The sequence below is a fragment of the Ictalurus punctatus genome, chromosome 8, assembly GCF_001660625.3.
Source record: "Ictalurus punctatus breed USDA103 chromosome 8, Coco_2.0, whole genome shotgun sequence".
In the NCBI taxonomy this organism is placed as follows: domain Eukaryota; kingdom Metazoa; phylum Chordata; class Actinopteri; order Siluriformes; family Ictaluridae; genus Ictalurus; species Ictalurus punctatus.
Genome location: NC_030423.2, coordinates 28486403 through 28512570, shown reverse-complemented (window position 1 = coordinate 28512570; position 26168 = coordinate 28486403).

Genomic DNA, 26168 nt, shown 5'->3' with positions numbered 1-26168 from the left:
GCAGAGACAGATGTTTTCTGCCTCTGCGACATCTCCTGCTGTTCTTGTACTATCAGTCATGTCTCTCTCTCTCTCTCTCTCTCTCTCTCTCGCTCTTCTTTTTGTCTCTGAGGCTCTGTAAGGAGTTCTTTCTCTCCTCAGCGCTCGCTCTTGTGCTCCGTTTCCCAGGGGACTCATTACGGTGTGACTCTTGGTGCAAGATAATGGAAGGATAATGAATTTCTGAACTAATCTATATTAAAGCTGTGCTAAAGTCAGGGACAGGAGATATATAGAAGGAGAGAGAGAGAGAGACCTGATGTGCAGAAAATCCTCTCCTACAGTACGGAGAGACAGCCCACCTATTTGAGGGTCGAGAATTTTTTACATTGTTTATCTGTTTATCAGAGACAATTCTGTATGGATCTTCATACACACCTCTTTTACTTAGAGACACAGAAACTAAGCCCCTTTCATTTAGACCAAGGCTCACTAACCGTGTTCCTGGAGATATACCTTCCTGAACACTTCCGGAAGCTCCTGACCTTCTAATCATTTCCTTAAGAAGGCCTCGATCAACTAAGATAGGTGCGTTAGATTTTGGTCGGAGACGAAACCTGTAGGAAGGTAGATCTCAAGGAAAAAGCGTTGGTGACCACTGACTTAGAGTAAAGTACAGAGGCCACGCCTCTTTCTTAGACTGACAGAGAAGCCACGCCTATCGGATTTTTTTTAACATTGAGGGGTTCGCTTTTTTATTTTTATTTGTATTTTTTGACGCGTCAAGTTTAAAAAATGGCCGACCAATGAGATTCGCGCTTTTGTTCACATGCCTGGAGCCACTGAAGTTACATAAAAACCACAACTAGGTGGCGCTCGAGTACAAAACTGTCTCGCTGACGAAGAAGAATCCGAAAAAGGAGAAAAAAAATAAAGAAGATGCGGGCACTCACCTTTTTGGTGAGAGAGTGTATAAGTGACATACATGAAAGCATATATTTATATATAATTATAACTGCATGTAACTTTAATGAATGAGTAGCAACACAATGGAGCTAAAGGAGCTAAAAGCTCAAGTCGTGCCATATTCTAGTTCAAAACTGATGAGAACTTCGTGACTCATTAATTATGTGGTGGCTATTTTTAGTGATCCATTTTTAAACGATCCATTTCATTCTTTCAGTGTTGCTTTCGACATGAAATAGTATTATTTCCGTGTCTCATCCCTGCAAATATGCTTATATGCATATAAGTATTCTTGACCTCTTATTCAAATAGCTAAGTGCCCCATTATTGCGTCATCGCATTATCATACTGACCAGCAAAACTTCGAAGAACGGACCTTTAACGAGCTGCCTTTAGACTGAAGCACAGAGGCCACACCTCTTTTTGTAGACTGAGACACATAGGCCATACCTCCTTCGCTTACACTGAGGTAGAGAGGACATGACTCTTTCACGTGGTACGTTCAAGACCTCCTGGGAAGTTCATTTACATTTACATTTATGGCATTTGGCAGACGCCCTTATCCACAGCGACTTACATTTATCACGTGCGTCCGACTCGTGAATATGATCTTTCCAACATGACCTGAGTGCACCATTAGACCATTCAGGTGAAAAGGCCACACCTTCTTCACTCCTTCTCTATGACTGAAGCACAGATCACACCTCTTTTCTTAGACTGAGCCAGAGGCCATGCCGCTTTCTCTTAGACGAGACACAGAGGCCACCCCTCTTTTATTTAGACTGAGACACAAAGGCCACGCCTCCTCCACTATGACTGAAGCACCGAGGCCACACCTTCATGTCTTCGCCTGAGACAGAGGCCATGCCTCTTTCAGACGCAATGAGAAGAATAAGTATGAATTCAACACATTGTGTTCCAAACTAGTTCTAAACCAAATAAACAACTACAAGCTCAAAATGTCATGTCTCAGAAAAATACAGCCACACTTAATGGGTTGATTTCTGATGGAAAACAGATTCCCCGAATCCTCCTCGTACAAATTTTTAACATAATTAAGCAGCGTCTGCAAAATAAACATGTAAAACATTTCTCAACCATATGCACCAACAGATTAGTAAATTAAGTCTACTATAAACTGTCAGCTTTCATTTAGTGCTTGTTATACAGTCTCTCTCTCTCTCTCTCTCTCTCTCTCTCTCTCTCTCTCTCTCTCTCTCTCTCTCCATCACTCTCTCTGTGTGTTTTAATTAAAAAGACACGGTTAAAGTGTATTATTTTTTTATCGATATATATATATATATTTTTTTTATCCATTGCTGCTCTGTGACTTACTGTGAGATCCATTCTGGCAAATCATTTCTAAAGGTGCAAAAAATCCCACATGTGTGTAATGCTCTCGTCCATATTCACAGCCCCGTGCAGGTTTAATCGATATTTCTCACCTCTCTGAAACTCCAGACAAACGGAGCTTACGTGTCCAGAGCCGCGCTTCTCTCAGAAGCAGCTCTCTAAACTCTCTAAACTCTAATGCACTTTCATTTCACTGAGTGCGCCAAGGACGGGACTGTAATTCATCACCACGCCTGTGGAGAACATCACACTGTAACATGAAGAGCTTGTTAGATAACACACACACACACACACACACACACACAGTTAACAAAATATACTGTCAAAATATTCCGACAACCTGTAGATGTTAAGATAGAAAGACCCAAAGAAGGAGAGGAAGAAAGGAAAGACGGTGCAGGGTTTAGTGTGCTGGACAGTCAGGATGTTCTCTGTAGGAATGTCTTTGATGGGGGTGCATGGACATTCCTCAGGTCCATAGACTTCCCAGTCCCCCAGCTAACACATGATGTCACCCAGCTACTTGGAGTTGTCTTGAAGCTGTAAGTGGGTTCACCCTTGATCTCTAGTGTTAGAAGTGCTTCAGCTTCAGCTTCATCACCCGGTGCGATGGTAGAAACAGACAAGCTTTGAGTAGAGATGTATGGAAAGTGGGTGCTTGTTCTTGTACAATGGTAGCACTCTAATCTGTAAGATACCGGGTTAACTCGAACGCACGTACGAAAAATTGACGTAACGTCTGAGAAGGCAGTTTGAGTCAGAGATCTCTCTTCGACAACCAGACCATCTATCCAGTGTGCAGAGGTTGATGGGTGTCGGCTAGTCCCTTCTAGCATCAAATAGCACTTTGTTATCTGACTTCCCAACTTGATTCACTTTTTTTGATCTAGTCTTGGAGTTGCAGGGATGTTGGACGGCTCTGTAGACCATGGGAAGAGTGGTGGCTGGGATCCCAGCACACACTGGAAGGTGGTGGGATCAGTAGACGATTGCACCAGGGAGTTCTGCACGTACTCTGCCCATCAGAGGTACCTGCTGCAGCCATGTTGATTATTAGAGTGTCAGGCTTGAAGGTACCTGCCCATCTCTTGATTCGGTCTCTCTGTTGGACATTATGACAGGGGGATGGTAACCTGAGTAATTATAGACTAACATTTATATTTACTGCAGAACACCTCCCAAATATGAGACGTGGACTGTAGCCCTCTATCAGAAATGATATCATAAGGGAGGCTGTAGAGTTTGAAGACCTGCCTTAACAATATGTCTGCTGTTTCCATGGGTGCGGTTTGCTTGGGCAGGGGAATACAATGGCATGCTTTGGAGATGCTATCTGTTAGCAGGCAGTGATCGCTCAAAAGTTTTGGCACTGGGTTACTTTTTGGAAGGTTGGGGGTTCAAGCCCAAGCACTGCCATGCTGCCACTGTTAGGCCCTGGAGCAAGGCTCTTAACTCTCTCTGCTCCAGGGTTACGATTTCTTGGCTGACCCCAGCTTTCTAACAAGCTGAGATACACAAAGCAACGACTTTTGCTGTACTGTAATGTATATGTGACAAATAAAGGCTTCTTCTTCTTTTATGCTGAGAACGGCTGTGTGGTGAATTTAGTTTAAACTAAACGTTACCTTCTAGAGATGCACAGAACTGAGGGAGGTACTTAACAACTGCACGGCCTTGTCTTACCTCCATGATGCCTATGGTACGGTCTCCATATTAGTCATGGTGTTGTTGCTAAGCCACCACATGCTCATAGCGTGAGCTTTAGCGTACACTCCAGGTCGGTTTAATGAGAAACAGCTGCTGAACAGGCAAAGGCTAAAAACATCAACACGAGGTCAGATCTGTTCTTCAGGTCAAAGGTAAGCAAGTGGACACACACACACACCGACCTCATACACGATGACATGACAAGATCAGCATGCTAAAATACTCCCTTTTTTCCCCTTTTAGCAGAGCAATGTATAATTAGCAGTGAGTTGAGCGGTGGCTCAACGGTTAAGGCTCTGGTTTTCAAGTGGCTAGCTCTGTGTAGCAATGCAAAACTTATTTAAGCTTTGCTACACCAGATCGCAGTTGACTAATTTGTTAATGTTTTAACATTTTTACTCTCGCTGTGCTAACAGCCATTTCACACGAATGCTTGGTGCATTACCCCAGTCTTATCGTCTTTAAAATAGAGTACCAGGATCATCTCGGCTCATCCACGCGTTCCCTCTGGGAAGAAAAGCTCTGTGACGAAGAAGAGGAGAAGAGGTATACAGTGCTAATATCTCAAAGAGGCATGTAGGTCAGATCGCATCCAGAATCTAGCGCTCGCCATATGGCACACCCCAGGTCTACACTGCATTATGCCCTACACACACACACGCACGTTGGTCAAACCAAATGTTGGACGTTATTCAGCATAGCCATGTACAAGCTGGTGTAGGTGTCAGAGGTAAGCATAGCTTTGTAATTAATTTTTATTTCACCGCACGTTCGTTTATGATTATCGAATCGTAATCAATTTAATTCAAGTGAATTAAATTACATTTAAAAAAAAAAAACAAATACGAATATAAAACAGTGGTAACAACGAAATAACAAAAACACTATGTTTAGCGAAGAACACACTCGGTGTCACGTTGTTTTGAGAAAATAATCATAGGTGTGTGATCATGTTCCAATAACGTCATGTCCCGAAGTGTTTTATTTCTCTTGTACCGTCATATTTTTGTTTTTTATCCATTTGTATATAGAAGTTAGTTGTTAGAAAGCTAGGTCCTCTTATCGCTTAGGTAGTTAGTTAGCTAGTTAGTTAGTTAGTTATTAACAGTCATTTCCTCACCAGCCTGTCTTTTATCTCTCTCGTAAAGTTAATAAGACAAATAATACCGTTACATCTTTACCTCTAACAACACTTCAAAAGTGCTGACACTGGAGATTCCTCTCATAAATAAACATCTCCTTGCAGAAGACTTATCCGAGATTACACAGGTTTTACGATAAGAAGTGAATACGAGAACATTAATATAGACATCTGATTTGGAGCGGCGCTACTGTCAGGGCTGCTATTATCGAAAATTAAACAACCCCTTCTGACCAATCAGATTTGAGAATTCAACAGCACTGTTTATAAAGTATTAAGCCTTTAGCACCATATGTTTGTTTGATATCTGGAAACAAGATGCTATTTTACCGATTTTAGAACCGGAACGAGTTGCCCTTAAACTTGTTTTCCACTGAATATTTACCTAGTGGGTAAAAATTGGCAGCCTAATGGGCGGCTGTGGCTCAGGTGGTAGAGCGGGTTGTCCACTAATCATAGGGTTGGCGTTTTGACTCCCAGCCCACGTGACTCCACATGACTCTGCATGACTCTACGTGACTCCACATGAATCCACGTGACTCTACATGACTGCACGTGACTCTACATGACTCCACGTGACTCCACATGACTCTACACGACTCTACGTGACTCTACATGACTCCACATGAATCCACATGGCTCTACATGACTCCACATGAATCCACGTGACTCTACGTGACTCCATATGAATCCACGTGACTCTACATGACTGCACGTGACTCTACATGACTCCACGTGACTCCACATGACTCTACATGACTCCACATGAATCCACGTGACTCTACATGACTCCACATGACTCCACATAACTCCACATGACTCTACATGACTCCACATGACTCTACATGACTCCACATGACTCTACACAACTCCACGTGACTCCACATGATTCCACATGCCGAAGTGTACTTGGGCAAGACACCGAACCCCGAGTTGCTCCCAATGGCAAGTTAGCGCCTTGCATGGCAGTTCTGCTACCATTGGTGTGTAAGTGTGTGTGTGAATGGGTGAATGAGAACCAGTGGGAAGCGCTTTGGAACCGCTAAGGTTAAAAAATAAGCGCTATATGAGTGCTGACCATTTCGTGAAGAATAAAAGACCACACTGGTCTCTGATGACTTTGCCAATTTGTCCAAGGAACAATTGCAAGTACATCGTCTGCACAGAACCAGCGCAGCACACTCAGCCTGTGTGATTGGAGACGCGTCTATAAGGAGAAGGATTCTCTGAAAGTATATTACAGTGTTGTTATTTCATCCAAATCCAAATAAAACAAAACTCCAAATAACTAAACATTTGTTATTTTGGATCTTTGTGTACAAATGGCACAGAGAAGCGCATTAGATATTCATTTATTGCTTGCTAATTAGTGTATCAGCTTCATTAACCCAAGCTTAAGGAGTATTTTCAGAAGGTGTCGTTACACCACATGATCTAATTCACAATGTTCGTTCTTCCACCTGCTTCAGAACCCAAAATGACGAGAGTTCAATAATTCGGCGCCTGAGCCGAGAGGTGAAATATGGAGAGAGAGAGAGAAAAAAAGAACTGTCACCTAAGACCTGACAGCTGCTGTTGTGTGTGTTTTGCATTTGCGACCTTGACGATTTGGAGTCATTTCTCTGTCTAAGGGACGACAGAGCAGACAGACGAGATGGCTTACTAATGGAAGTGAGAACAGGACTGCTTGTTTCGACGTCCCACACCGTCAAACAGAACGATCGAGGACCCCAAAAAGTACCACGTGTCGTTGGTTAATAAATAAAAAAGAAAAGAAAAGAAATATCGTCGATGCTGACAAATTGCCGTGGTAGGAGTTTTATTTCTTACACGTTTCTCTTGTCGACTGTTGTGTATTAGGCTGTAGTGAAGACTCTGATCTCCGAACCACACCTGAGATGAACGATGGAGAGAAAGAGAGAGAAAAGGAGTGAGCAAGCACTCTTAAAGTGATTGTGTTTTCTCCTCAGGGTCCTGTTCTGGCCTTCCCGGGAAACCGTGTACAATTACGAGTGCTGACGGGCCCGAGTCCATCTGAAGTTGATGGGTTTATCAAAATCAAGTGCCGCTCCATTACAGCTGAGCCGGACGGACGAGTGCGGCGCGAAAATGGGTTCGGGGACCATTGCGAAATCCTGTCTTCGTATGCTCGTGTGTGCGTGTGTTCGGGGGGGTATAAATATATTCTGACTTCTCCACAGGAAAAGAACAAGTCCTGAACTTGCCCAGATGTTTCCTGCTGGACTTTTCTGTTATATATACTGATGAGATTAAAGCGAAAAACCTCACGCGTTTTCTATTAGCCCGGTGTGTGTAAGTACACGTCTATACGTTGATAGCATAATGGAAGTGCATTTATTATTTTATAACGGTTACAGTAAGGCTCGTGTGTCAGCCTGTTAGCAGCTAAGCCGATGCTTTCTCTTTATGATCATTTAGAATGAAGTAGTTAAAGCGTCCATAATTATATCAGGTCACTTCGACGTTTCCGGGAAGAACTATTAAGAGAAATTGCTGAGAGAGGACGAGACAGACAGAGATGTAAAGAATGAATAAGATCGTCTGAGTGAGAGAGTGAGAGGGAGAAAGCGCGTGAGTAAGAAACAGTAAAGTTTCGTTCGCGAACGAGTCGACTCTTTGACTCACTTTCGGTGAAGTTTGAGAGCCGACTTCAAATAGACGCGGCGTTTTATTTTGACGTTTCCGGCAATGACGTCACTCTGACAGTTCGAAGTTGAGTTTAATCCAAATCCTTCCTGGGAGATATATTTCCCAAGATCTGAGTTGTTTGTCAGCGTGAATCGTTTCATCTTCAGTAAGATAAGCGACTCCTGCTCAGAGTCGTGTTTCCTTATGTTAATGAATTGAATCTGATTAGATATTATATTAGCGCTGAACTGTGACATAATTTACCGGAGGGAAAAAAAAAAAAAAAAAAAAAAAACTCATCAGAATATCAATTTTTTTTTTTTTCAGATTCAATAGAAAAACGTTAATGAGTCATTTTATGACCCTAAGAATCGACTCTTCTCGGTGAGCCGAGCCAAACGGTTTGACTGGCTGAATGAAAAGAACTGTGAGAATGAATTAGCTAGAGGAAGAGATGGAGTGAGACGGAAAGAGAGAGAGAAGGAGAGTAGGAATACGGGTGAAAGGAAAAGGAAACGATATTATTAAAGAAGCACTTTATAAACTAAACACAGACCGTCTAAAGCACCAGTCCGTTGTGCTTTTACAGAAGTTACAAGTTCTAAGAAGAACCTTATTTTTGTTCCCTGAGGCAGTGGTTTTCAAAGTGGGGGCCGTGGCCCCTCGGGGGCCACCAGGGGGCGCCCGGGGGGCCTGAACAGTTTGGTCAGAGCCACCAAGCCCACCCCTCACACTAGTATGTTTTCTCTTTCTCACGCTCAGACAACCACACACACACACACACACACACACACACACACACACACACACACACACACACACACACACACACACAATCAATTCCTAATGTGATGTAATGTAAAGATGTAAGATGTAATTATTAATTAAAAAAGGGTATATATTCAGAAGTCTGTATTTTTAATGTGTTTTAAAGACAACTTGCAGAAGGGGGGCCTCGTCAAATGTTAACGCCATTTGGGGGGGCTTTGCCCTGGAAAAGTTTGGGAACCCCTGCCCTAAGGAACCTTTTGGTCAATAAATCTTTAACCATTTTTTTTTCAATGAACCAAATCATTCATACCCTCTATTTCTGCCAAATCTCACCAATACAGACAAACTGTCAGAAGAAATGTCTCCTCTGTTTATCTATTCCCGTTTCATTCCCAGCGTTCCCGGGATAAGCTCCGGATCCGCACATGAACGAATGAAATGATCTGCCTCCGTCTCTATCGTTCGAAATGGACGGTCTTTGATATTTCTGACTAAATCTGTTTTTTTTTGTTTGTTTGTTTGTTTTTTTTAATAAAAGTTATTGCCATTTTTTTTTCCCGCTAATGCTGTAAATACATATGCTCATGCTATTAACAAATAGAACGAGCTAATTGAATGTGATTAAACTAGAGAAAGAAAAAAAAAAGGAACAGCAATCAATCATGACAGGAGCAAGAATGAAAGTGTGAACGAATCAAATGAAGAAAATGTTCGTCAAGAAAAATATTAAGAAAGAAAGACTGACAGAGAGAGAATAAATCACGCCACAGAAATGAATAACTTTGATCTTTTGGTCTCCATGGCAACACCAGGCCTGATTTGGACCTTAATCTTTTTTAATGTGAAATGTTTGTTAGCACCCTCCACCTCTCTCTCTCTCTCCCTCTCTCTCCCTCTCTCTCTCTCTCTCTCTCCATCTCTCTCTCTCTCTCTCTCTCTCTCTCTCTCTCTCTCTCTCTCTCTCTCTCTCTCTCTCTCTCTGTCACACACACACACATTCATATTTCTATTAAAAGTCTAATAGAACATTTTAATGGTGATGATTAATAGTAGTGATGACGCTCTCTCTCTCTCTCTCTCTCTCTCTCTCTCTCTCTCTCTCTCTCTCTCTCTCTCTCTCTCTCTCTGACACACACATACACACACACACACACACACACACACACACACACACTTAGAGCATCTTACTCATACACCCGTCACTGATTTCCATCTTCAAATAGTTGGTGTCATTTTTTTTTTTTTTTTGGGGGGGGGGGGGGGGGGGGGGGGGGCAAAATCTGCTCCGTTTCCTGAATTGACGTCTGCTGCTGTTTGCTGTTTGTTCGTTATTTCTTCCACCATCTGGAAGTTTGTCTTTCTTCTCGCAATTTACGTCATGTGTGGGGAACCTGTAGAAGAATAGGTGCACGTGAGCTGAGCCTGTAGGACGCGGCGTTTAACAGGACATGAGGTCCGAGTCCTTGTCTCCGTGATGGCGATACATTTGCTATCCGCTACAGAATTCGTTTTGTTACACATTTTATCGATTCCGTTAATGATGTGAAGTTCTGTGCGTACTGAAGCATCGACTGTCTGATGCACGCCGAAGAGCAGAGCCTGTTTTATTTTGTTGCGGATAAAATCATTTAGCCGGTCGTGTTTAATTAGTATTTGGTTAAAGTCGTCTGTCTGTAAGGGGCTGACAAAAAGTGAACATCGACAAACCTTGTTTTTTAAGAAATGTGACAGAATTCTGAGAGGCGGGCTGTCAGTTCGGCTCGGCTTCCGTGATAACCGTCTCTCTGGTGGTGTTAGCTTAATTAATTTCCTCTGACGCGAGTTCAAAACTCGGGTTACACTGTCAGATTTCAAATATCACACCCTTCACATTCCACATGCTAGCTTCCTAGCTAGCTGACTAGCTAAGCTAAGCATCTCATTACAGCACATCCAGACACACAGCCCCCAGCTAGCAATATCCATCCTACATTATCATTCGTATTAGCACAACTCCTTCATTGATTAGCCAAAGTACCGCAATGAACACTGGCAAACATGGGTGCTGTGTAATAATGAATTTAGATCATTTAGTTCGCGCTGTCTAGCCATCCGTTTCGTTATTCTGACCGTAGGAACGATACGGAAAGATCAGGGACGTGGACGTTTCTGAAGACTCGACTTAAATTACACTTAGCACAGGTTGCTAAAGGTTTTCTAAGAAAACTCGACTCAATTCTAACTTCTAAATCATTTTTTAGACGCACGATCTATGATGACGATGAAAGCGTGTCAGCACGTCTGTCTAATAACCAGCTAAACGAGGTTCACGCGTCTGTAAGGAAAATAAAAACCCGATGGGAGTCGAGAAACCATATAGGATTAGCATTTTCCTTATCGTCGGAACCTCGTTTGGTGTTTCCTGCTCGTCGCTTTGGGTTTTAGTCAACATTACAACGAACGTATGATCGTTTAACAGACAGGAACTGGTAATGTCGGTGGATTGCTGTGATATCAGAAGAATAAAACGTGAGCAGATGCGCCCTTGTAGGAAAATAATCCTCTTTGAGGTGGTAACAGTAACTCCGATCCGTCACACCACACGATTAGCTCACCTCGTCGATCATTTTACTACAACCGCCCGGCGTGGAGCGTTTTAATATCAAAAACGCAACATCTGCATTAACAAACGTTCACACCATCCCTGTGTGACATTAATAACGTCCCACAGCAACCAGCACGGACACCTCAGTGGAACTCACGTACAGTACGTACGAGTTCCGGGTGGGGTTCCCTGATTTGTCGTCCCGCTGAAACGTATTCCTTTCACATACATTTTTAATGAACACATCGTGCTTTTTAAACGGTTTACAGCTGCGTTTAATGTTGTAGAACATCCTTGAAACAAGTTCCTCTGATTGCTTACATTGTAGCTACAGCATATCCATCTCCTGATGATAATGAGACCATAAATGCAGCTTCTCGTGTTACTGCGAAACCAGAATGCATAAAATTTCCGGTCCTGAAGACCAAGGAACTTTGCAAAGCAACTATTATATATGATTCTTTGTTAAACAAATCTCCATCCATCCATCCATCTTCTATACCGCTTATCCTTCCTTCAGGGTCACGGTGAACATGGAGACTATCCCAGGGAGCATGGGGCACAAGGCGGGGTACACCCTGGACAGGGTGCCAATCCATCGCAGCGCACAATCACACACACACTCACACACCCATTCATACACTACGGACACTTTAGACACACCAATCAGCCTACCATGCATGTGTTTGGACTGGGGGAGGAAACCGGAGTACCCGGAGGAAACCCCCGCAGCACGGGGAGAACATACAAACTCCTATATATATATATATATATATATATATATATATATATATATATATATATATATATATATATATATATATTTATTATGTGGCGTGTCTGCCATGAATTAGTTGTTACTATAGAAACAACCACATATTAGAGAACAAGTGCATTAATATAAAGCTAGGGATTAAGTTACAGCCAGAACAGAGCAGGCATGAATTCACACCATTCAGACCCAAGACTTCAACCATGCAAGTATTTATTAAACGACAGCATCGCTGTCCCTTAACACTGTGCTTTTGTATAGACTATACATAGAAATGCCATCACGCTGGCTGATTTTTACGCTCCCTCTCGGAGTGAGGACTGAGTCACCGGCATAGCTCCGGCGAAACACGTTATCAAGTTAGACCTGCTGAAATGTTATCGCCGAGTCCCATTAAGCAATTATACTTCTGACGTTTCCTGCACCATACCGTCATGTTGTTCTGAATGACAAACATCCTCACTACCTTTCAGAGTGGGACTAGGCGAGTTTCACTTAGAATCCAGGGCCGTTATAGTATTAGTAAACCTTAATAAAATGGCTTTCATCATGCATGTACATCACTCATTTAGACCGTCTTTATCATTTCGTTTGAATAATCTCTGTTTTGAAGCTCCGGTGTGAGGTGTGTCCTCAGACGCCGTGTTCTCTTTTTCTCTTTATTAAAGGCTTTCATCATTTGCTTTTGTGACTTGAAAGGTTTTTGGACATAAAAATGATCCATTTTCCAACAGAGCTGAAAGTGTGGGATGCCTTAATATGTTTAATAAATTCCGAGTTCATTTCTGGTGATTACGCTTCAGATCTGCGATTCAGGCCTTCAGAAAGTTTGCCGTACAAATCACGTGTTAATTAGTCCTTTAATCTCGCGACACTCTAAGTTTGTAATAATAACTCACCCGGCACAAAACTTAACATAACTCATTCATTTCACTGCGTTTAATCGATGGTCTGTAAGCTGCGAAGGCCCTTTTACACTGAGCACGACGCGAATCATCGGCGCTTTCACACCGGAGGCGATCGGTCGATTCGCGCCTGCGCGATAGACGGCGCTGACCGAGAATGCATTTTACGCCTGCGCACTAGGTGGCGCAACTCACTATTCGGCTGAACGTCCTATCGTCTCGACATCCTCGACATCCACTCTCTTCTCTCTTCTTCGCTGTTTACACTGGTTTTCCAAACAACTCTCCGCGCTCTACCGCCACCTATCTCGCCCTGCTGCGCAACATCATCGTTCACATGATCTAACGCTCAAATCTAATTGGCCGGCCCGTTTCATCACGGCGCGGCAGGGGAAAAAATCGACACGCTGGTCGGAAAAATCGTTCGCGCCCGGCGTGGATAGCTCCGTAGGGACCCGTGTCGCTTAATCGCGCTCGGTATGAAAGGCCCTTAACTTCTCGTCATTTTCTCAGATGGACAGATTTGACAAGATTTGGGCTTTAACCGAAATATCTAGGAGGACTAAAATAAAAAAAATTTTAAAAAATCATAAAACGATAGGGCAATATATTTCACATAAAGGCTTTGGATTTTTTCCTTTATTTTGGCAGGCTTAATTTGATGGATTTCATGCCAAATGATCTGGCGATCATGTGTGTAAATAAAACTGAACTCGTTTCCTCTTCTCCATCAAACTTTTCGAGCTGGCAGTGGTAGCTCAGTGGTCAAGGCAGTGGGCGGTCGATCACATGGACGTGAGTTCAAATCCCAGCGTTACCAATGTGTTGAGCGAGGCTCTTAACCCTCAACTGCGCAGGTCACGTTTCTGAATAACACAGTTCAAATTGGCTGTCGTACAACCTACACGGCTGACCTGTGGTTAAGGTACTGGATAAGTGAAGGCCAGGGGTTCAAGCTCCAACACTACCAAACTGCTAATGTTGGGCCCTTGAGCGAGACCCTTAAACCTCTTGCTCCAGGGTCATCGTATCATGGCTGACCTTGTGCTCTGATATGTACCCAACATTCTATTAGAGCCAAAACATTCTTAAAAAAAAAAAAAAAGGTTTAACTGATCACCTGATATTTCACCAGTATAAGGGAAAAGCGTACACAGATAATTAGCTTCACATATAATAGTTTGATGATGGAAGGTAACTCTGACAGCCAGCCAGATAACTCAAGGTTATACATTTAAGTGAATAAATTCTGTGTCTGGAGCAATCCAAACCAATCTATATGTGAGTGTAGGTTCCTCAGAACACTGACCTGCAGAGCAAATGGGAAGATGGAGGAGGAATGTAGGGTTAACAAGGTTGGATCTAGTTATTTGTGGTGCAATCTCAATGTTACAGATGCAGCACAGTTCACTGAAATGGTTCACACGCTGATTTACACGGGGCGGGAACTTCTACTTCTTCGGCGAGTTCTTTTTCTCTCTTTGCAATCTGTGAGAAAACTACACACACACACACACACACACCCACGTGCACATACCCACGCTGAGACAGATGGAGTGTGTTCTTGTGAAGTATGAATCTTTAAAAAGCCCAACAAGCTCCACTCGAGAGCAAGCAATGAAAGTTTGATCAAAGTTCATGCTGTTGTCACAGTGATTAGGCCAGATCAAAGGAGCAGTGTGAGGTCGGGAAGGGGGATTTATGTCTCTCGCACACAAACACACACACACACACACACACTTTGCTGGACACATAGTCCAGGCAGCACTGAGCAAACAGCTGGAGGATGACGTTCCCCTTGAGCAGAGGTGGTTCAGCCAGTCCCAGGTCATCACTACTAGAACTCACATCACCGTCTGAGGCACTGAGCAGGAAAAAGCACTGTATGCAAATTAGCGCCAGTCAGGCCTTTTATAGCAGTGTTTTAATTAACCTCAATTTGCATAATCATTAGGTTACACTCACTGTTAAAATAATGCATAATAAGAGACATTTCTAAAGTGGCAAATGCCTGGCCCTGGGGTTCATCCACACACACACACACACGCACACACGCACACAACGTGCCAATGTGGCATTAAAGTACAGCATGAAGAGCTTCACACAGCAGAAGATGTAAGTTCCAGTGTGCTCACTAAATATCAGTCTGGCATTCAGCAAAGGGAAACCCTGCAGACTGTTCGTTCCGCTTTGAGGACGACAAGATCGGTTATGTTAAAGAAAAACATTACGGAGTTCTGGAATGACCGAAGGACTTCCTTCTTGAAGGTCAACTCAGCCAAAGCCATTATGAACGATCTGGATACGACCACAAAATGTCCCGATGTTTATAAAAAACAGCACAATCTTACACCTTATTTTTGTGTTTGCTTTATAAGCTTAATTAATAACTGATATATAGATCACAGCGAAATTATTTTCTTTACAAATACCCGGCATGTCAGGAAGTTGGGGTCAGACATGATACAGCACCCCCTGGAGCAGGGAGAGTTAAGGGCCTTGCTCAAGGGCAGCTCAGCAGTGCTTGGGCTTGAACCCCCGACTTTCAGAGCACTCACCCAGAGCCTTAACAACCAAGCCACAACGATACCTTTAAACAGTGCTGTCTCTGGATGCTTGTAAATGCAGAATAAATAAAAGCCTGATTACGTGAACGCTCCGGTTAAGTCAGTGACTGGGCATCTGCTGATGGCTATAATCCTATATAAGATGTTACGGTATAGTGTTTAGATCATTGAGATTACATCTGGTAATTACTAGCCTTGGATAATGATTGCGTTGTCGATGTACACGTATGTACGCTCAACGATAGATTTTGGTTCGAGTCGAAATGATCCGTGTGTACAGTGTTTAGGTGACAGAAATACTAGCAGTGCTGACAGGAATATCGTATCAGGAAGACCCCAAGACACAGAAAGTTACCCGGCAAACCGTAGCGCACGCTGGAGGATAACAGGGTTAATCGTTCGTTTCGGACGTGCGTCAAGTAAGCGTAAGATTAACGACAACTTAAACGAGAAAGAGAGCGCAGTCCCGTTTTCCATTAGCTTCCAAGACTACGGCCGAAAATCGGCTCGGAGAAAATCGGCTCCACCTCTAGTGGAAGCACGTGTGTCTTACACGTCTCTTGAGAAAGCAGAAAACTCGACAGACGCTGTTGACGGAAATCGAAAAATTCCTCGGTGATACTGTAAACGTTTCCCCCTCAGACACACGTCATAAAAATTCAAACAAGCCAGCTTGTAATTACAGTTTTGAATGGGTGTGGGTAAAGAGAGGGGCGGGGCCAGGCTCATAGCTGTACTTACTACTTCATCATAACTCCGGCGGAGATGAAGATGAGTTCGTCCCTTCTACTTTTCCTCTTAACGTCCCCGAAACCCCAGTCAAGCCTTTATAAGTTCATTTTCTTTGCTGAAATGTGGTGAGAACATCGTCGCATCCGTCTGGATTCTGGAGAAAAGGCTAAACGTGTTCCTTTCCTGGGCCTGAACACAAACACACACAAACACTTTTAAGTAAAACGGTGTCTATCTCCATCTCCCCAGTGCTTTCTCAGTCTTTCTGACATCTCTTATTCCAGCTGTAAATAGAGGACAATATGAATTGCCTGCAGGTTGTTAGCATATGCTTAAGGGCAAAATGTGAGTTTGAAGCTAGCTTTCAGAGCTTCCACACACACACACACACACACACACTCACACACAGTCAGAAAGTTCCCTTCCCAGAATGACACCAACACACTTATGAGTCTGTTAGAATTCATGAAGTTCCATGTTTTTCATTAAAGCGGATCCACGGCGTATCTGCAATCAAATTTCCTCACCCGCACCGCCAGCCGGATTTTAACATTTGATTATTTTATTATTTATATTTTTCCCTGTGCTTTGTGGATAACTCATTAAGCAGCAGCGCTGCGGGGCTATTTAGATTTTATGATCTTTTTTATGTGCGGAATTAATTCCTAAATTGAATAACTTGCGGCCGTCTGCACAGGTTTGCTCTCATAATTAAACCGCATTTTCTAAAATAAACCCCCTCTGGCTCGGGGGCCCTCATCAGCCCCTTCATTTGCATGAGAATAGAGCTCTTATCTGATTGGATATTAAATAACTCCAGCCTCGTCGTGACATCGGATCAAGCCGATCGCACCGAGGTCGACGCCGCGGGTGAGCGTGACAGCCTGCTTCCAATGTGATTTGTACCTGTTAATGACCCGTGGTGTTAAATGGAGCATGAGGTGGACGATGGCGAGAATGAAAGTGTCACCGTGTGAGGATTTGCAGTTGGGACTAATTTACCGAGGCGGAGTTGCGGGCGCGTAAAAAAAGAAAAAAAAAAAAATGTGCGATTTGGTTTTAAACGACTCCTGCGGTGATCGATGTCGCATTAGTCGTATTGATGAGGACATTGACTCGGGTGGATGATGAAGTACAGGAAGCTCATCTGTTTTCACCCCTGTACCGGTATCAATTAAACTCACATCATCGTCACTAAACGTTTTATTACCAGACTCGCATTACGTTAACGACGCTAGCACAGTTTAACTGCCATTGAGAAGTCAACGTCCACGTAATTGCACATGTGGTGGGGGAAGAATAAAAAAAAAAAAAAAAAAAACGAAAAAAAAAAAAAAAACACGTTAATTAGTCTGATAGATGATTTATTTTCTGTAACAACGAATGACAGGTTTACTGCGTGTATATTAATGTGCTGAATCTAATACATGATCTATAGTAACAGCTCATTACCAGAGACTTCAGATACTCCGCATAGACAGATATAAACAGCTCGTTTCTCCTCATTTGTAAGTCGCTTTGGATAAAAGTGTCCGCTAAATGAATAAATGTAAAATGTAAAAAAAAAAAAAAGTGTAATTGTTGATATGGGTAAGTTTTCTGTAAGGAGACATTTATTGGAGGACTCTCCAGTGTCAGTCAGAGGAAAAGCGGTAGCTTTTTTTGTTTTCTGACAGCTTCAGGACGGAGGAGTTTATGCTTTGTGCTTCCTCAGCAACATGACAAACTGTGTTTTCCGTCTTATTAACTTCAAGAAAGCGAATAAGGAGGGGCTGGTTAGGGAATGACGGTTTATAGGTGCAACAACACGAGTGAGAACAGGAACTAACTCGTTTCGTGTAACTATAAACTGACGACAGGTCTTTGAGCTGTCGGGCTACACATGCTACAGTGAACCTGACGCCTTCCGCTCTCCGGACCTGCCCGATCCTTCCTGCTGGTTGGAGTTCTCATCAATTAGAAGTCACATGGACCCACGTGGTGCAACCTAAAGATCGTTGAGATTACTGAGGATGGTACCGCTTAACTTAAAACATGAAGACGGCTATGGACCTCAGTTCATGTGAACGGTTATGCTCAGATCGCTTTAGGGCCGCAGTTTACCACGAAGAGTTCTGCACTCAAGTCTCCGTCAGCGAACAGTGGAGAAGTTCGACGAAAAACAGACTTCGTGTAGAAACGGTAATGAAATTTCCCTGCACTATTTCACCGTGTCGTATTAGCACATTTATAGAAAGGGTGTGTTTATTTATTTGCTTATTTATTTATTTATTTATAATCGCACTATCCGGTGTCACCCAGATGAGGTATCGTCGTATCGTCGTATCGTCTTCCTCGTATCATCTCAGGGAGTTTTACCTCAGCACCGGCACCTCTGGCTCACTCATTACGGACAAATTCATACATATGCTGAATTGATATGTCTCCGTAAAGCTGCTTCGGGACAATGCCCGTTGTTAAAAGCGCTACACGGATAAATCTGAATTGAATCGAATTGTTTTAATAATTGCAGATTGCTGTTGCGTAAGATGAATAAATCCCCTCAGGGTGTGTTGTTATAAGAATTCCAAGGTGATAAAAGTATACATATAATGCATATGTAATGTCTGATAGCTTTCTACTATTCTGACTGATCAAAACCTGTGCAAAGTTATAAAGAACTTTTAAAATAATAATAATAATAAAAACAATACGCCCATGTTGAATTGTTATTGAGAACTGGAGTAAACAAAAGCTTCCTTATTCCCATAACAGTCTCATTGGCTGTAATTAATTCTCCTGTGTTCTAACTGCAGCCGCCATAATACACAGGGCTGGACCGCATCGTGATTCGAAAGCTTTCCGCTAACATCTACATGCAAATCACGACGGTACACCTTTTGATGTTTCCTGCCTTTCTTATAAAATTTGGCATTAAAAAGAAGAAGAAAAAAAAAATCCATGCCTTTGATAATAAAGGAAAAAGGGTTTTTTTTTGTGTGGGTTTTTTTTTTTTTTTTTTTTATGTTCTAATGGGAGCTTACTGTTTCCCAGCATGCGAAGAAGCAGATCAGTTTCTCAGACTTAAGCTGGCTGCAAAGCCACAGACAAATGCCCTACTCTGGAATAAAAAGTCGAGCGCCGCTCCAATCACGGCAGGACCGGAGAAGAAAAAAAAAAAAAAAGAGAGAGGAAAGTTAGCACGGCTCTCGCTGCTGAAAAAGTGATGAAGATCTGATTGGAGAGCAGAGTGATTCCAATCCGGTGTAGTTGATTGAGATCTCTAACAGATTCCTGATGAAGCTACTTTAAAAAAAATAAAAAAATAAATAAATAAATAAAAAGACTTTTTACTCTAAGTAAAAGTAGGGTGAAATCTAAAGGTGCAGGGAGAAAATGTAGGTAGGGACGTTCTCGTACAGCACTGATGGAGTTGTTGAAAGCTAGCATCCCATCCAGGGTATATTCCAACCTCACACCCAGATCCACCGAGACCCTGATGATGATCTATACACTCACTGATGACTTTATAATCCGTAAGAGGTCAGAATTCTCTCGGCCAGACTGCTTCCAGCTGACAGGAAGTCTATGGGAACCCAAATAAACACATTTTGCAACCATGCTGAGGAGAAAAAAAAATATCTCAGAAAGCAGATCGTGAAGTAGATAGGCCATAAGAGAGCAGAGTATTTTTGCTACAACAAAATCCCACCTGACCTTTTTTTTTTTTCCAATCTTCACCTGCACACTTTCGGTTACTCGATATATGCTTGGAGATCCACAAACCCTATTTTCTCCGATTTGGAGAAAATCACTTGCACAGCTGGACTCTTCTTTTCTCTCTAAATAAAGTCGTAACCCTCCTCAGTCTGGCCATCATGATGGATGTGAGGTTACTACATGTCATGACAGCAGATCTGCTCTGAAGAAGCTCGAAAGTGTGATAGACAGTGGATACTGGGAGGAATACATGATGGTACCAGGGTCAAAGGTTTGAGCGGTGAGGAATGCTACCGGTTTGTACATGAGTCAGTAATGGAATCATCGACAATAAGGAGGCTGCAGGCGTTGAATCCAAGGTGAGCCTCGTGTCATGGTGCTACAGAAGACCTCCTGTTCCTTCTTGGCTATGCACACCTTACCGGCTCGGGTATTCTTCTAAAGAAAGAAAGCTACACGTATGTAGGATTGTTGGTTGTTAGTAATTTATTGTATGTTGTGTACTGTGTTATGTAAGTCTAATGGCGTGTACTGGCCATGTCATGGTTATTCAAGATGAATTTCCCAGAAATGGGACAATAAAGTATACTCTATTCTATCATTGCATTCAAGAAAAAAAGAGCACAGCATGACAAAAGAGTCCAAAGAAAGCTGTGAATATCTTTCAGAAATGGGAAAGAACAGGCAAAGTAAAGCTCAGTGGTAGCACGGTGATGTCCACTGTTCGAACGTTAGCTCTAAAATGCTCGGCTTTTGTACTTGGATTTTATTCAGCCTTACTTTGGATAAAAGCACTGGACAAAGGTCCGCATGTAAAACGTCACATTTCTCCCAGGTATCAGAGGATGAGAAAGACCTGCTGATCTTCAGAGAAGGGTAGACTCTATTTGTTAAAAAATAAATAAATAAATAAATAAATAAATAAATAAATAAATGAGCAAAACTACTTCATGTCTGGAGATTCATTCATCATCGGTACGTGTTTTATCCTGTTCAGAGTTGTGAAGGATCCGAAGGCTGTCCCGGGAACACTATGTGTGAGACAGGAATACAACCTGGAAAGATCTCCAGTCCATCACAGGGCACCATTCAGATCTTCAGCAATCTAGTGGTGACTTAGCATAGCCAGGCCATCTACTGGCCTGTTTAGGGAGGCTGGAGGAATTTGAGAATCCGGAGGAAACTCACATAGATACAGGAGTAACATTTAGCCCATGAAGGCCTTGATATGCAGCTGATTAAGGTATATATATATATATATAAGAACAAGTCTGAAGTTCCATTGCATAGCATTTACCATCTTGTGATTTTTAGCACAATTCCCATTTGGCTTGAGTTGTAATCTGAGAGTACTGGTCGGTTGTAATCTGCAGATTTCTGGGAGCTGCCTGAAACTACAATCAGCAGAACATTGAGAATTGTTCAAGAACCACAGACTTTAATATCTCTCCTCCCAGGTTTGATTTTTTGGTGGTCCATTCATCTGTGCATCTGTCTGAGATTCTCACTACCCGATCACTCAAGAACAAGTGGTTTAATGTTTGTAGGATCGATCCAAACCGAGTCAAGTTCATAGCAAGGTCAAATATCTGAAATAGTTTTTCTTCAACAGCTTCCTAAGGACATTTCAGTAACACAAAGTAATAACAAGAATTACCAGAATTATTGTTGGTCAGAGGTCAGCGGCATCGCCATCAAAACTGCGGGGAGTCGAGTTCTACTTGTTCAAAAAGGTCCGAGATTTTTTTTGCTCATGATCAAGTCAGATCTAAAGAAATCCTGTCAATGGCTTATGAGAAACAGAGAATCGGGAGAAAAACGGTGGCAAGGCATTCACGGATACAGTTCAGGTTCTCATCGGAGGACAAGTTAAATGATTAGAGCTTACAGTATATGACATCGGTTTGAAGAAACAAACGATGAAGGGGATAAAAGGTTTAATCGGAGGTGAGGGAAGATAGCATTCACTGGTGGCGCCATGTTTGCTTTGTTATTGCCTTACTGCTATTGTTGTTGTTGTTGTTGTTTTTTTTTACCCTTTTTTGTGATGTTGAGTTTGGTGTGATCGTTTCATATTAGTGACAGTTTACAAGCTGGGTAATGTGTGATCCCTGGTCATTAGTGTGTGAGTGTTACCACACACTATCATTCTAAGCCAACGGAGGAGGGCTGTGGTTACGGGCAATTAGGAAGGATGACGTGTCCGAGGAGGTCCGTTTTTGCAGGGCCCGTTTCATTTCCGCGACTAACTGATTATCGTACCAGTGAAGTCGGTGTATTAACTACTAAGAATTTCAACAGGATTAGCTTGCTTGTTAGCTAAACTTTTTATTTCTTGCATGGTTCGCCTAAAATCTACATCGAGAAGCTAATGCTAATATGTACTGTTTCCTATATTAGACTCTTTCAGCTAGCTAATTTTATTTCGTTTATAAATGAGTTTATGGTGTCTGTTTGGGCATCAGTGTGGCTTTCATTTCCACAGTGTCAAGTGTCCCATCCATTCATCCATCCATTCATCCACCCATCCATTCATCTATCCATTCATCTATCCATTCATCCATCCATTCATCCACCCATCCATCCATCCATCCATCCATCCATCCATCCATCCATCCATTCATCCATCCATTCATCCACCCATCCATCCATCCATCCATCCATCCATTCATCTATCCATTCATTCATCCATCCATCCATCCATTCATCCACCCATCCATCCATCCATCCATCCACCCATCCATCCATCCATCCATTCATCCATCCATTCATTCATCCATCCATTCATCTATCCATTCATCCATCCATTCATCTATCCATTCATCCACCCATCCATCCATCCATCCATCCATCCATCCATCAATTCATCCAATTACCTATCCATCCATCCATCCATCCATTCATCTATCCATTCATTCATCCAACCATTCATCCACCCATCCATCCATTCATTAATTCATCCATCCATCCACCCTTCCATCCGCCAATCCATCCATCCATCCACCCTTCCATCCGCCCATCCATCCATTCATACATCCACCCTTCCATCCGCCCATCCATCCATTCATACATCCACCCTTCCATCCGCCCATTCATCCATCCATCCACCCTTCCATACCTCCACCCAACCATTCATTCACCCACCCATTCATCCATTCATCCACCCTTCCATCCATACATCCATCCATCCACCCTTCCATCCACCCATCCCTCCATTCATCCATCCATCCATCCATCCATTCACCCTTCCATCCACCCACCCATCCGCCCACCCATCCATCCATCCATCCATCCATCCGCCCATCCATCCATCCACCCATCCATCCATTCATCCACCCTTCCATCCATCCATCCATTTCCTGTACCGCTTATCCTACACTTGGGTGGAGTACACTCTGGGTGGAGTGCCAACCCATTGCAGGGCACAATCACACACCCATTCACACACTACTGACAATTTGGAAATGCCACTCATTCTACAATGCATTTCCCTGCTTTCTTTCTTTCCTTCTTTCTTTTTATTTTTTCTTCTTTCTCACTTCTGTTTTTTCATCTTGATACGACTCGAAGGTGCTTTGGGATTCTTTAAAGGCCATGGTGATGAGACTGAGTTCAGCGATCATACATCCTGATCAGTGGGTATTTCCCAGGGCACGCTCCACAACCAGCCAGAGGAGGAGAGAGGTAGCACTCGCCTAAGAGAGAGCGATGGCACTCTATAGTGCGATCGATAGACCCATGGCCTCAGACAGGACCAGGCTCTCTCTGGAGAGAGGAAAGGCAAGCCACACACACACACACAAACACACACACACGTACACAGAAACTCGCACACACACACACACACACACACACACACACACACACACACACACACACACACACACACACAGTTTCTTTCAGCTGAAGCACTCAGATTAGCTCTTTGCTCACCTCCGTAGGCCATGGAGAATGGTAAGAGGCCACTCGGATGAAAAAAAAGCCCTGTCATTACAATCAGCCTCTCTCTCGACAGTGTGTGAGTGTGTCTTTAACCAATAGCAAAGCTCGGAGTTTTAAAACTTTGGCACTCTGTTGGTACGAACGACATTTTTTATGAGCTTTCTATTTTCTGATGTTGCCAAGTGTGTGATTAATGGTGGTGTTGCAGTCCGTACGAAACCGTATTCTTTTTCTTTTTCCTTCGCTCCACTCCTCCTTTTAGCTGGAGAAGCGAGTAAGGAACCTGTTACACACAGCGGTAGTGACTGCTCAGCCCAATTCCCCTGGTAACCCCCGACTAAAACCTCCCTGAGGACAGAAAATCTTGTGTGTGTGTGAGTGTGTGTGAGTGTGAATGTGTGAGTGTGTGTGTACGTGTGTGTGTGTGTGTGTGTGTGTGTGTGTGTGTAATTGAGAAAGAATTGCTTAATGAGCACAGAGTGTGTCTTCATAGATAAATGTCAGGATTCCTCGCTCTCTCCAGCTGGGAGCACGAGAGACTTTCTGATGGAGAGGAGGAAAATGTTTGATCAGTTCTTCACTTTTCTCCTTTCTTCTCTTCTCCTTTCTTCCCTTCTCTTCTCTTCTCCTTTCTTCCCTTCTCTTCTCTTCTCTTCTCCTTTCTTCCCTTCTCTTCTCTTCTCCTTTCTTCCCTTATCTTCTCTTCTCTTCTCCTTTCTTCCCCTCTCTTCTCTTCCCTTCTCTTCTCCTTTCTTCCCTTCTCTTCTCTTCTCTTCTCTTCTCTTCTCTTCTCTTCTCCTTTCTTCCCTTCTCTTCTCTTCTCTTCTCTTCTCCTTTCTTCCCCTCTCTTCTCTTCCCTTCTCTTCTCCTTTCTTCCCTTCTCTTCCCTTCTCTTCTCCTTTCTTCCCTTCTCTTCTCTTCTCTTCTCTTCTCTTCTCTTCTCTTCTCTTCTCCTTTCTTCCCTTCTCTTCCCTTCTCTTCTCCTTTCTTCCCTTCTCTTCTCTTCTCTTCTCCTTCCTTCCCCTCTCTTCTCTTCCCTTCTCTTCTCCTTTCTTCCCTTCTCTTCTCTTCTCTTCTCTTCCCTTCTCTTCTCCTTTCTTCCCTTCTCTTCTCTTCTCTTTCCTTCTCCTTTCTTCTCTTCTCTTCTCTTCTCTTTCCTTCTCTTCTGTTCTCTTCTCTTCTCCTTTCTTCTCCTTTCTTCTCTACCTTTTATTCTTAATTCTTTTTTCTTCTCTTCTCTTCCCTCATTTTCATTCCTCTCCTTCTTCATGTTATCTCTTCTCATCGCCTTCTCTTCTTCCTGCTTTCTCCTTCCTCAACCTTTTTTTTCAGTTTTCTTTCTGCTTCTCATTCTTCTTCTCTTCTTCCGTTCCCTCCTCTTCTCTATCAGTTATTCATTTATCTTCCCTCTTCTCTTCTCTCCTCTCCTCTCATCTTCTCCTCTCTTTTCCTCTTCTCCGTCTGTTTTTCATTGTCCTTCTCTTCGTCCCTTCCCTCCTCTTCTCTATCAGTTACTCTCCTCTTCTCTTCTCTTCTCTTCTCTTCTCCTCTTCTTTTCTTCTTCTCCATCTGTTTCCCATTGATCTTTTTTCTCTCTTTCCTTCTTCTCTCTTCTCCTTCCCTTTTCTCATTCTTCCCCTCTCATGCGCGTCCTCTGCCCCCCCCCCCATTTGTCTGACGCCCCGTTCATCCTTTCTTTCTTTTCTTTTCTCCTTCCATCGTCTTATCTCCTCTCATTCCCTCTCCTTCCCTGCCCATTCTCCTCCTTTCCTTTACTCTTTTATTTATTTTCTCCTTCTCGTTGTCTCCTCTTTTTATTCTTCCCATTCTCTCCGTCTTCTTTCTCTTCACCTTATTCTTCTTATTTCTCCCTGTCCATCTCCCGAACGCCGTCTTTTCCGTTTTTTCCGCACCTCCCGTTATCTTTCCTTTTTCATCCTCTCCTCCTTTTCTCCTTCCCTGTCCTGTCTTTACCCCTTCTGCTCTTTTGTCCTCTCTTTTTTCCTTATCTTCTCCTCCCCTTATCTAATCTCACCTCATTCTCTCTCTGCTTCTGATCTTTTGCTTTATTCTCCCCCCTCCCCTCTCCTCCCCCTTCTCTCTCTCTCTCTCTCTCTCTCTCATTCTCCTCTCATACTTACTAATCTCCTTTTCCCTCTTTTTCCTGACGGATCAATCCCTCTAGCATATGCACACTGGTTATGGGGCTATTTAGGTTGTTTTATGAGACAGAAATGGTCGTGAAAATGTCTGATGCTGCTACAAAGCCTGCAGTCCTACACGGAGATAGAATTAGATAGAGAGAGCGATAGAGATAGAGAGAGAGTGATAGAGAGAGGGCAAGGAAGAGACAGAGAAAGAAAGAGAACGATATGCACCCTAGTAGGCAGAAAGCCGTTTG